This window comes from Staurois parvus, unplaced genomic scaffold, assembly GCF_062004578.1.
Source record: "Staurois parvus isolate SC_StPar_1 unplaced genomic scaffold, SC_StPar_1.0 ptg000299l, whole genome shotgun sequence".
NCBI classification, from domain to species: domain Eukaryota; kingdom Metazoa; phylum Chordata; class Amphibia; order Anura; family Ranidae; genus Staurois; species Staurois parvus.
The window spans coordinates 2,315,444-2,329,154 of NW_028318095.1; positions in this window are offsets into that span (position 1 = coordinate 2,315,444).

Genomic DNA, 13,711 nt, shown 5'->3' on the forward strand with positions numbered 1-13,711 from the left:
AAGAAGAGGAGGAGCAGAGAAGTTAGGATCAAAAGCCTTTTTACATAATGCAGAGGATTAACCCCTTAGGTCCCACAGTGAGTATAACAAGCATGCTTTACTGCAAATACAGATTTTACTGTTGTGGATTTAGTAACAAGTGGTTGTGATGATAACTACAGTTTTACTAATACATGTCAAAGTTTCAAAACTGGGTGCAGGTATTATGATCTTTTACCTTCGTCATGAAGTAAGTTATCCAAAAGGAACTTTTAAGCTAATGGGTGTGTGCTATGCTCTCCATAACATATTGTATTCTTAGGTAACCTTTAGTGACTAATCTTTAATCTCTGGGAGTACATTGCCATTTATTTAATTCCTATTTGTTAAACTTAAATTATAAAAACATATGGTAAAAAACACATATAAAACATACAAGCTTGAAAAAGCAACCAAAATAACCCAAACTGATCATGGTTTCTGTTTAAATCTATCCATTGTTGTTTATTTATGGCACATATTATGTATTATGCCTTCAAAAGGATCTTTCTATTACCTGGCAGGTCCTTAATTAAGTGAATAAACAATATGATATCATGTGCTGTGAGGTGTCTGGATAGAAGCTGTGCCACCCATAGTAGGCATTAAACACACATATTGTCTTTGATACTCTATCCAGTTTTTCTTTTGTACTTCTATCAGTTTTTCTTCCTTTAGATCTTCACATTGATGTATACTGGCTCAGTGTGAACCTTGGAGCTTGCTGCTCTGTATGGCTTTCCAGATGTCCACAGTTTACAATGAGCACAGTTTCAATATAGCTTTTGTGTCAAATGCTACTTGGTTTATTTACAGAAACAAATTTCTAATTGACCACTTTTCTTATATACACATGTGAAACTCCAAGCATTTTTTTTTTTCGTTGGCTTAGTTTTGGATAAATTCATGTTTTTATACCTTTCTGTGTCTGTGAGAGGAAATTGTCCCTACTTCCTGTCACTTCAGCTTCAGCTGCCAACAGTTGAAAAAATGTGGGGTGCATAGTCCACTGCCTGCCAAGCAATTAAGGGCATGGTCAAAAGATGGATGTAGTTTATGTAGCGCTACAAAAAACGACAAGCATAAATTCCCAGCTCACTTACCAGCCTGCCTGCAACAAAACAAATTACCCTGCCTAACAGTTCACGTTTGCAAATATATGATTGAGCTGCAGAGGCCACTTCACAACACTCCAGTTTATCTGCAGTCCTAACTCTAAAAAATGTTGACAGTCTCCAAAGTTGGAGCACATATATAATAATGGATAGATTGTGGACAGGTATGCCTGGAGGGAGCCCACCCCTCCTTAAAAATATAGGGACTCGCTGGAAACCCAGAAGTAGCACAATGGCAGCAAAAGTGTCCAGTGTATCAGCTCACTTATTCACCAACAGTACAAAAAAAAGGCAACCACCCCAACCTATAACTGGCCTTCGCAACAAGGAGCACAGGAAAGGGTGATGCATGTCAAAAAACAAAAATTCCCAGTTCACTTACCAGCCAGCTTGCAACAAAACAAATTACACTGCTAACTGTTCACATTAAAACGAGGGGTTTAGTTTTCACACATTTGCAAATATATGCATAAGCTGCAGAGACCACTTCATGGCACCCCAGTATATTTGCAGTCCTAACTGTATAAATGTGGAGAGCCTCCAAAGTTAGACTACATATATAATAATGGATAGATTTTTTTTAAACATACTTACCTAGGTGGATGCAGCTTCAATCTGATACTGCGTCTATCCCCTGCCGGCTCTAAGGGTAAGAACTTAGCAATCAGACACTGCTAATCCCTTGGTTCTCTGTGCTGCTCTGAGCAGAGAGCAGTGACTGTCAGTCACCTCTCTCTTCTCTGTCCCCCCCAACACTCACTGGAGTGCTGGAGGTAGCAGGAGCAGCTGGCTTCTCAGCAGATTGCTGGGAGGCTGAACCAGGTGCTGGTTCAGGCTCCTGGGTGGATCCCGACCATATGAGTGATGTTAGCAACAGCGAACCTTAGTCTGCTGTTGGCTGAAAATGGGTCACAGGAGTGCAGAACGAACTGCACTCCTGTGATCCACAGGAGAAGTACAGTCAAATCTCCTTGTGATGTCCCTGGGTAGGCCCCGACCGATATGTTTCGCCACCAATCACCGTCTTCAGGGGTATCCAGATGCTTCATACCCCTGAAGACGCTGATTGGTGGCGAAACATGTCAGACGGGGCCTAGCCTGTAACGTCACATGTAACCCGAGACTGAGATTTCGGCATTTGTATCCACTGTGTGCTTTTGTTCCTGTTCGCTTTTTAAGTACATGTATTTTTTTTAAATAAACAAATTTTTAAAGTATAAAACTATTTGCTGCTGCTTTGACTTCTCTTTGGAGGGACTCTGTGGAAGCTGTGCGAAATCAGTATATCCCTGGAAATAACTGGAAATAGCATGGCAGGCAGTGAGGAACCTGGAGACTGTTAATAACATGGCCAGAGGTGCTTAAAGTGTTACTAAACCCATACCAGTAAAATCAGTCTGTATATGCAATAAGGCATGCTTTTTATACTCACTGTGGAACCTAAGGGGTTCCACAGTGAGTATCTGCATTGTGTAAAAAGGCTGTTTGATCCTCTCTTCTTTGCCCCTCCTCTTATTCAAATGTTCACGTCTTATCTCCTGATAAGACAGACTAAACCCTTAGCCCTTTTGCACATGCTCAGTTTAGTGTGTATTGCTAGAGAGGTTTTTTTTCTTTTCTTGGGAGAGTGCATTTGATCAGCACGGGGCCAATCAGCACTGTCCAGACAGAGGTCAGGGGTCATGCATCCTTCTAGAGCAGGAAGAAAACTCCTCATAAAAGCTTTAACCAGTGCTCATCTGAAGTCACAAGACTGCTCTAACTTCTGATGAAAAAAGGTATTTAGCAGTTTATATTTACTAAAATAATTGCATTTCCATGTTCTGTGTACTGTGGGAGACCAGATATAGTGAATGCAGGGTCCTGGGTTTAGTAACACATTAATTGCATACAAGCAATCTCTGTGTTGGGATCAATTTAATCAGTAAGTGCTAATCATTTGTGGTAGTGGATTCACTGGGATCACAATCACATGGTGGGAGTTTTTTTCACAGCAAATACCTGGATGTTTATGAACTGAGCACATTCACTTTATACATCTACACTGCTCAAAAAAATTAAAGGAACACTTTAAAAATACATCAGATCTCAATGGGGAAAAATCTCATGCTGGATATCTATACTAATATGGACTGGGTAATGTGTTAGCCCCATTGCTTGATGGAAATGAAAATTATTACAGAGGACTGAATAACTTCAGAGGACTGAATTCAAAGACACCCCAAACATCAAAGTGAAAAAATGATACAGCAGGCTAGTCTGTTTTGCTGAAATGTCATTGCAGCAACTCAAAATGGTACTCAGTAGTCGTATGTCCCCCACATGCTTGTATGCATGCCTGACACCGTCAGGGCATGCTCCTAATGAGAAGACAGATGGTGTCCTGGGGTATTTCCTCCCAGATCTGGACCAGGGCATTCCTGAGTTCCTGGACAGTCTGAGGTGCAACCTGACGGTGTTGGATGGACTGAAACATGATATCCCAGAGGTGTTCTATTGGATTTAGGTCAGGTGAGCATGAGGGTCATTCAATGGTATCAATTCCTTCATCCTCCAAGAACTGTCTGTATACTGTCTACACATGAGGCCAGATTTGGTCGTGCACCAGGAGGAACCCGGGACTCTCTGCACCAGCGTAGGGTCTGACAATGGGTCCCAGGATTTCATCCAAATACCTAGTGGCAGTCAGAGTGCCATTGTCTAGCCTCTAGATGTCTGTGCGTCCCCCCATGGATATGCCTCCCCAGACCATCACTGACCCACCACTAAAACAGTCATGCTGAAAGATGTTATAGGCAGTATAATGTTCTCCATGGCTTCTCCAGACCCTTTCACGTCTGTCACATGTGTTCAGGGTGAACTTGCTCTCATCTGTGAAAAGCACAGGGCACCAGTGGTGGACCTGGCAATTCTGGTGTTCAATGGCAAATGCCAATCAAGCTCTATGGTGCTGGAGAGTGAGCACAGGGCCCACTAGAGCATGTCGGGCCGTCAGGCCACCCTCATGAAGTCTGTTTCTGATTGTTTGTTCAGAGACATTCTCACCAGTGGCCTGCTAGAGGTCATTTTGTAGGGCTCTGGTAGTGCTCATCCTGTTCCTCCTTGCAAAAAAGAAGCAGATACTGGTCCTGCTGATGGGTTATGGCCCTGTCCAGCTCTCCTAGAGTAACTGCCTGCCTCCTGGAATCACCTCCATGCTCTTGGGACTGTGCTGGGAGGCACAGCAAACCTTCTGGCATTGGCACATATTGTTATGCCATCCTGGAGGAGTTGGACTGCCTGAGCAACCTCTGTAGTGTCCAGGTATTGCCTCATGCTCCCAGTAGTGACACTGACTCTAGTCAAATGCAAAACTAGTGAAAAACAGTAAGAAATGTCAGTTAGTCATAAAAAAAATGTCAGTGGCCTCCACCTGTAAAACCATACCTGTTTTGAGGCCCATCTAGTGCACCTGTTGTTAAATTTCATTAACCACTTCAAGTCCGGACACTTTTATCCCGTTCCTGTCCAGGCCAATTTTCAGCTTTCAGTGCTGTCACACTTTGAATGACAATTGTGCGGTCATGCAACGCTGTACCCATATGAATTTGTTAGCATTTTTTGAGACAAATAAAACTTTATTTTGGTGGTATTTATTCACCACTGGGATTTTTTATTTTTTTTGCTAGAGGTGAAACTCGAAAAATTAGAATATCGTGCAAAAGTTCATTTATTTCAGTAATGCAACTTAAAAGGTGAAACTAATATATGAGATAGACTCATTACATGTAAAGCAAGACAGTTCAAGCCGTGATTTGTCATAATTGTGATGATTATGGCTTACAGCTCATGAAAACCCCAAAGCCACAATCTCAGAAAATTAGAATATTGTGAAAAGGTGCAATATTCTCGGCTCAAAGTGTCCCACTCTAATCAGCTAACTAAGCCATAACACCTGCAAAGGGTTCCTGAGTCTTTAAATGGTCTCTCAGTCTGGTTCAGTAGGAATCACAATCATGGGAAAGACTGCTGACCTGACAGTTGTGCAGAAAACCATAATTGACACCCTCCATAATGAGGGAATGCCTAAAAAGGTAATTGCAAAAGAAGTTGGAAGTTCCCAAAGTGCTGTATCAAAGCACATTAATAGAAATGTATGTGGAAGGGAAAAGTGTGGAAGAAAAAGGTGCACAAGCAGCAGGGATGACCACAGCCTGGAGAGGATTGTCAGGAAAAGGCCATTCAAAAGTGTTGGGGACTTTCACAAGGAGTCAGTGCATCTTGCTTTGCATGTAATGAGTCTATCTCATTTATTAGTTTCACCTTTTAAGTTGCATTACTGAAATAAATTAACTTTTGCACGATATTCTAATTTTTCGAGTTTCACCTATGTATAAATGAAAGTCCCAAAAAGTGTTTTTCTTATAAAAATTTTGCAAATAAATAATCTTTCTTCATATATCTTGGCTAAAATGTATTCAGTTATCTTTTTAGTAAAAAAAAATAACCAAAATTAGTTTATAACCAAAATTATAATTTTTAAAAAATGTTTTACATTTATATTTTATTTTTTATATTATTATTTATGTTTTTTTTAACATATTGTCACCCTAGCAGTACAGTGTCACCATAGTGACACTGTACTACTTGTGGGGTGGTGGTGACAATTTTTTTTTTTTACACTGATTGCTTTTACACCTATAAAGGTTGTAAAAGCAATCATTTCTCCTTCTCTCTGGCTGCATTCCTGCAGCCATTGAGAAATACTGTGTGAGCTGTGATTGATCACAGCTTGTCACATGGTACAAGGCTGTTGTGAATAGCCCTGTACCATTATCATTCTGATTTCAGTTATAAAGATAATTCAGCAGAAGTAGTTCTTCAATTAAGACACAATATATCCTTGTGACCAAAGTGCAGTTGTGCATATATCTTTAAAGGTAATCCACCACTTCTGATGGGTGTGCACTCACCAGGACTTTGATGTATACAAGCATTGGTTACAATCTGTCACATCTGGGTGCAGGAGTAGAGGAACAGCTTAAGAGTTATTCATCCAGCATCCTCACAGTACCGGTGGTGCGTGTCTCTTTAATCTGGGGAAGATTGCTCAACCACAGGAGCTAAAGGGACAAAATGGCCACCGCACCTTGTCCAGGAGACAATGGCATGATGTCAGCAACGATGGCTCCATCCAACGTGTTTCATGCGACAGCGCGTCCTCAGGGGTATGCCCATTCATAAATCTATTCTAGTGGATGTCTTTTTGAAATGTATTGCTTGAAGAACTGTAAACAAGAGAGGGGTTAGGGCAAGGGATAACATAGAATGATCATCAAATAACTATTAGAGGACAATCTACTTCTTAGGTTATTGTGAATATTGGACTGTCTAAGGCCTCACAGATGCAGATCGTGAAGCAAGTCTCTTTGGCATCTGGTTACCTTTTATCACAGCACAACTATTGGTAGCCAGTGAGATTTGCAGAACACTGTATAGTCACATATATCAGTCTGCAGTCCTTAATCATAAGTCCCCAGGATAGCTGCCACCTTCTAGCTTGCGCTAGATATGGTCAAGTGAGTAAGACAGTCCTTTTCCAGACCAGCTCCCTTGTGGTATGGACCTACACAAAGCTTCTAAGAGGATCCACCCAGGGCCTTAAACCTGACACCACTGAGGCCACTAGAACAGTGACACTCCATGGGCTGCCTGAGGGCAGCAGCCCTTCAGGCCTTTGGAACCTTGCTGGAGAGAAGGAACCCAGCTCTCCAGTGCTTCAGACTATATCACCTCCCCGTCCCCCATCTGGATGCTACTCTCCAGGCATTGGCTGCAGCATGATAATTATTCATGTTGTTGATTTAAATCTCCCACTGTGAGCATTGGAAGCTTCATCCAGAGACAAGGGGAAGCAATCAAACTCCCAAAAGTCCTGAACAGACAGGATAAACAATCACTGGTCCCTTGATTAAAGAAGGAGCCAAAAGATAAATTTACCTAGCATTCCAAGCTAGATGGGCACTACTTCTATAAAGTAGATGTCACAGAGCATAAGGCTTCTAGTGTGGCCCCTTTCCACCTTTGTTTTGCTATGTTTTAGGCAAAATGGAACTGGGAAGTATATTGAAGAAAAAGAATCAAACTAAGCCCTATCTTTAGTTATTAATATGGCTACTGAAGCCAATGCTGGGGATTACTTATTCTCCCACTAATCCGAATGCTGTGGGTAAAGAAGAACTCAGGGAGAAGATGTTGGCAATGGTGAGGAACCTTGCGGGTGTTGGACTATTAGAACTAAGGTAAATAAGTGTGCCATTAGTTTTGCTTTAATGGTATTTGATACCTCATAGAGTTCATAGTACTCCTCTGACAATGCCTTCATTCCCTTTTCTTTTCAGGACAGAGGTTTCTTTGTTCAGACATCTTCTAGGGTCAGTATATACTGGACTGAGATGATGGCTATGGAATGACACAATCATGTAAATACTGGCAATTGTAAATTAGTTGGCAGTATTTAGAAAAGTCTGACACTTAGTCCCTGCTGTAGCCTCATACAAAGTCTGGCTTCTGAATGGCTGCTATAGATTACTGCATATACAGCCCTGGCCAAAAGTTTTGAGAATGTCACAAATATTAATTTACCTGCAAGGAAACACGTGCAGTCATCATTGCTTTGCACAAAAAGGAATTCACAGGCAAGGATAATACTGCTACCAGGATTGCAGCTAAATCAACTATTTTTCGGATCACCAAGAACTTCAAGAAGAGAGGTTCAACTGTTGTAAAGAAGGCTTCAGGGTGCCCAAGAAAGTCCAGCAAGTGCTAGGACTGTCTCCTAAAGTTGATTCAGCTGCGAGATTGGGGCACCACCAGTGCAGAGCTTGCTCAGGAATGACAGTAGGCATGTGTGAGTACATCTGCTCACACAGTGAGGTGAAGACTTTTGGGGGATGGCCTGGTGTCAATAAGGGCAGCAAAGAAGCTACTTCTCTCCAGGAAAAACATCAGGGACAGACTGATACAGTATTCTACAAAAGGTACATGGATTGAACTGCTGAGGACTGGGGTAGTCATTTTCTCTGATGAGTGCTACCATCAGTCCTGTGTCATGCCAACAGTAAAGCATTCTAAGACCATTCATATGTGGGGTTGCTTCCCAGCCAAGGGAGTGGGCTCACTCACAATTGTGACTAAAAACATAGCCATGAATAAAGAATGGTACAAATCAGGGGCGGACTGACCATTCAAGCACTCGGGCACTGCCCGAGGGCCCGGTGTCAGAAGGGGGCCTCATGAAATGCCTCTGGTACCTTTCATTGGCTTTTTCATAGGCTTTTTTGGGTGTGGGCAAGGACACAGGGGCCCCTATCGCCCGGGGGGCCACATGAGTTGTCAGTCCGCCCCTGGTACAAATACATTCTCTGAGAGCAACTTCTCCCAACCATCCAAGAACAGTTTGCTGACGGACAATGCCTATTCCAGCATGATGGAGCACCCTGCCATAAGGCAAAAGTGGTAACTAAGGTGCTTAGGGAACAAAACATCAAAATTTTAGGTCCATAGCCAGAAAACTCCCCAGACCTTATTCCACTGAGAACTTGTGTTCAATCCTCATTGTGTTGTCATAGGAGGCCCCCAACTGCATCATACAGGCTGTGTATGGGCCAACCAGCTACCTCTATACTGCACAACCTTGGTAGGCTGGGCCTGTCGGGGCCTGTCAGGAGGTAGCCAGAGGATCTCTGAGGAATTACTGCGGTCTGGAGGGAGCAGCATCATTGAGTGGCTGGGAAAATTGGTCCACCTCAAGTGGGGCATTGTGGTTGCCCCTCCACTCTTTCCTTCCCCAAGTGGAGTCATACCTGACATTACTCATATTGGGACTATATTTCTCTATTGGTGACTTTAGCCAGTTATTCATATTTTACCATCCTTCACCAGATTTGGCTATGCTACAGAGGGACTCTTTGGGGACATTGTCCAGCTTTTCTAGGATGGGGGGGCAGGGGAATATAGGGAGGAGTAGGTGGTGGTGGCTCTGGGTGCCCAAGAGTGGGGTGGGGGTCTAGCCAGGGGGTGCTGGGTGTGTGGGGGGTGTGGGGTAGGGGGGATCGGTTGGAGATGAAGGGGAAAGAGTGGACGGATGGATTGGGTTGGGTACATGCATTAATGTGATTGTCTTGATATGGTTCCAACATATACTTTTTACATCCAGAATAAATACTGCCATTGATAGCCTATGAGGTGCTATATATATTGTTGTAGTGCATTGTTCTTGGATGCATCTTCCCAATGTAGGATTAGGCAAAGGCAGATATACCATTCCCAGGACAAGGCTTTGCTGTGGGGTTTTTATATATGTCTTGTAAAAGAAGTGCCAACACTGCAAATATTGACTCTTTGCATAAACTTAATGTATTTGTCAATAAAAGCCTTTGACATTTATGAAATGCTTGTACTTATACTTCGGTATAACAGAGTAACATCTGACAAAAAGATCTAAAAACACTGAAGCAGCAGACTTTGTGAAAGTTTGCGTTATTCTCAAATTTTTGGCCAGGGCCGTAGTTGTTATCATTGCTTTCTGGTCTTTTACTGAGTAAGCCAGAAAGTGTGTGTATGACTTAGTTTGCTGGTTTGATTTAATGCCACTTTGTTGTTTTAAGAAACAAAATCCAAAGAGTGAATTCTCCATAAAAGTCAGCAATTAACGCGCTATGCGGCCGAGCTTAAGCTTGTGTGTGAGACCAGAAATACTGCTTGCTTTCTCATAAAAGAGTTCTCGTGAAAAGCTTCATAAACTCGGTGCTGTAAAATCAAATTGTATTCCATTGTCTTATGTTTTATATCTTTGCAAGAAGCGTTTTTAAATTTCCCCTGAGAAAATTTTTAAAACAAAAGTAAGTGCGCATAACACAAGTGAAAATTGTACTTAAAGCTTTCTTCTTTACAACAATAATAAAAGGATTACAGACAAAATATATGTCACAATAAAAAATTTATGCTGTGGTAGTAGAAACAAGAAAGTAATGAAAGTTATTAGCTCTGGTGGCAAACAGGGGTTTGAGTGCTTACAATACTGAGCTTTCAGGGTACGTGACATTATTTTGACTTACAACTATGACTTGAGCACATCAAATAATAACCAAGATGTTGTTAAAGGGGAAGTGCCACTGATTGTCCACTAAAAGGAGAAAAGGCCAAGCATTTCACATTCACCTTTTTTTTTTTTTGTCACTCTAGAAAGAAGTATGTCAATGTCCTCTCTTGGCATCTAGTAGGATATGTACAGTTCTCATCCCTGGGTATGTGGTAAGACACACATTGCTAATTCCTAACATCCACTAATACCTACAAGTGAGCATTATGTTTCCATTTCAGTGCTTATCTTAACCCCTAAAAACCTGCAGTTGGTATGCTGTTTGCAGTGGTCCCATTCACGTGAATAGGTGACATGAAATGGGCAGGGGGAATAATTTTTAAAGTGGTTGTAAGCCCTTAAATATGCTCAGTGAAGTGAATGGACTCATTTATACACAGATACACAGAGATTAAACAAATACTCCTACATAACCTGTACCTGTTTATCTGCGGTCTTCTGTTCTCTACATCCATTCAAAGTCCGGAATTTATAAAGCTTGTCTGAGCTGTCAAAAACAGGTGTGGCGAGCTGAAACTACACTCTCAGCCAGGAGAGCTTTGAGAGCTGATTGGAGGGAAGGAACATACCCCCTTCACAGGAAGGGAGCTGAGGCTGTCAATCACATTCTGCGTTCTGGAGGTCACTCCCCATCACTTTGTTTCTCTTGGTGTCAGGAAAACTTGTAAAAAATTATTCATGTTGATAACAGAGGAATGAGGCGAGGACAAAGGATGTCTTATAAGCTGCACTCAAAACAATTCACTTTATTGAACCAAGATAAAACCAATACAGACAGTGGAAATACAGTGGGGGACTGGTAGGTAAATGCATTTCATGCTAAAGACAGCCCTTATACTGAATATGGGCTGTCTTTAGCATGAAACGTGTTTACCTGCCAGTCCCCCACTGTATTTCCACTGTCTGTATTGGTTTTATCTTGGTTCAATAAAGTGGATTGTTTGGAGTGCAGCCGATCGGACATCCTTTGTTCTCATCTATGCAGCGCAGGAGCTGGGCTAGCACCTACAGGAGGAGTTGTGCCTGGAGATTGGGAGTCTCTCTACCTTGAGCAGCCATAAACATATACAGATGAAACTCAAAAAATTAGAATATCGTGCAAAAGTTCATTTATTTCAGTAATGCAACTTAAAAGGTGAAACTAATATATGAGATAGACTCATTACATGCAAAGCAAGATATTTCAAGCTGTGATTTGTCATAATTGTGATGATTATGGCTTACAGCTCATGAAAACCCCAAAGCCACAATCTCAGAAAACTAGAATATTGTGAAAAGGTGCAATATTCTCGGCTCAAAGTGTCCCACTCTAATCAGCTAATTAAGCCATAACACCTGCAAAGGGTTCCTGAGCCTTTAAATGGTCTCTCAGTCTGGTTCAGTAGGAATTACAATCATGGGAAAGACTGCTGACCTGACAGTTGTGCAGAAAACCATCATTGACACCCTCCATAAGGAGGGAAAGCCTCAAAAGGTAATTGCAAAAGAAGTTGGATGTTCCAAAAGTGCTTTATCAAAGCACATTAATAGAAAGTTATGTGAAAGGAAAAGTGTGGAAGAAAAAAGTGCACAAGCAGCAGGGATGACCGCAGCCTGGAGAGGATTGTCAGGAAAAGGCCATTCAAAAGTGTTGGGGACTTTCACAAGGAGTGGACTGAGGCTGGATTCAGTGCATCAAGAGCCACCACACACAGACAGATCCTGGACATGGGCTTCAAATGTCGTATTCCTCTTGTCAAGCCGCTCCTGAACAACAAACGTCAGAAGCGTCTTACCTGGGCTAAAGAAAAACAGACCTGGTCTGTTGCTCAGTGGTCCAAAGTCCTCTTTTCTGATGAGAGCAACTTTTGCATCTCATTTGGAAACCAAGGACCCAGAGTATGGAGAAAGAATGGAGAAGCACACACTGCAAGATGCTTGACGTCCAGTGTGAAGTTTCCACAGTCTGCTGATGTTGGTCCACTGTGCTTCATTAAGTCCAGGGTCAACGCAGCCATCTACCAGGAGATTTTGGAGCACTTCATGCTTCCTTCCGCAGACGAGCTTTATGGGGATGCTGACTTCATTTTCCAGCAGGACTTGGCACCTGCCCACACTGCCAAAAGCACCAAAACCTGGTTCAATGACCGTGGGATTACTGTGCTTGATTGACCAGCAAACTCGCCTGACCTTAACCCCATAGAGAATCTATGGGGCATTGCCAAGAGAAAGATGAGAGACATGAGACCGAACAATGCAGAAGAGCTGAAGGCTGCTATTGAAGCATCCTGGTCTTCCATAACACCTCAGCAGTGCCACAGGCTGATAGCTTCCATGCCACGCCGCATTGAGGCAGTAATTGCTGCAAAAGGGGCCCAAACCAAGTACTGAGTACATATGCATGCATATACTTTTCAGAGGTCCGATATTGTTCTATGTACAATCCTTGTTTTATTGATTGCATGTAATATTCTAATTTTCCGAGATTGTGGATTTGGGGTTTTCATGAGCTGTAAGCCATATAATCATCACAATTATGACAAATCACGGCTTGGCAATTATGACAAATCATCTTGCTTTGCATGTAATGAGTCTATCTCATATATTAGTTTCACCTTTTAAGTTGCATTACTGAAATAAATGAACTTTTGCACGATATTCTAATTTTTCAAGTTTCACCTGTAAGAGGAATGAGGCAGCAGAGAGAAATTACACTTAGGGGTTGATTTACTAAAGGTAAATAAACTGTGAACTTTGTAAGTGCAGTTGCTTCAGAGCTTAGTAAATGAGGTAAGGCTTCACTTTGCAAAGAATACCAAATGATGTGCAAATAAGATTTAAAAAAAACATTTTTGCTTGCTCATAATTGAATGATAGATGTCAGCAGAACTTCTGCACATTTACTAAGCTCTTGAGCAAGTGCACTGGCAGAGTGCACAGTCTATTTGCCTTTAATAAATCAACCTTTATATGCTCTTATTTGGGTACACACTACAGAGGGATATGCTTTGTTTAAATTTCATGTCTGAGGTTTACAAACCCTTTAAGATAGAGTAACTGGGGGGAAGGGGGATAAAACCACCTCTGAACCATGTGTTTTTACCATTCCTCCAACTTCAAGTTAAAGCAAAGCGTTAGTTTGTGCAGTGCCCCATAGTTGGAGAATCAGATAGATTTTAGAGTTTAGATGCCTTGCCACAGCTGTGTGGCTTCAACATGTACTGTATCTATAAATGTGTCCAACAAAAGCCTCTGGTTTTAGTAGTTCAGATAGTTTAGTTAGGGTTTTTTTTTCTTTTTGATAGCTAAGTTGAAAGTGTGCTGAAAAATTGGTTTGTATTGCTTTTTATTTCCATACCCATGAGTACCTTTCACCTTTTTGCTAATTTTGATATACACATATTTATTACTCTGTTCTAGCTATCTATTCTTTTGGGTCATTGTATGATGCAATGTG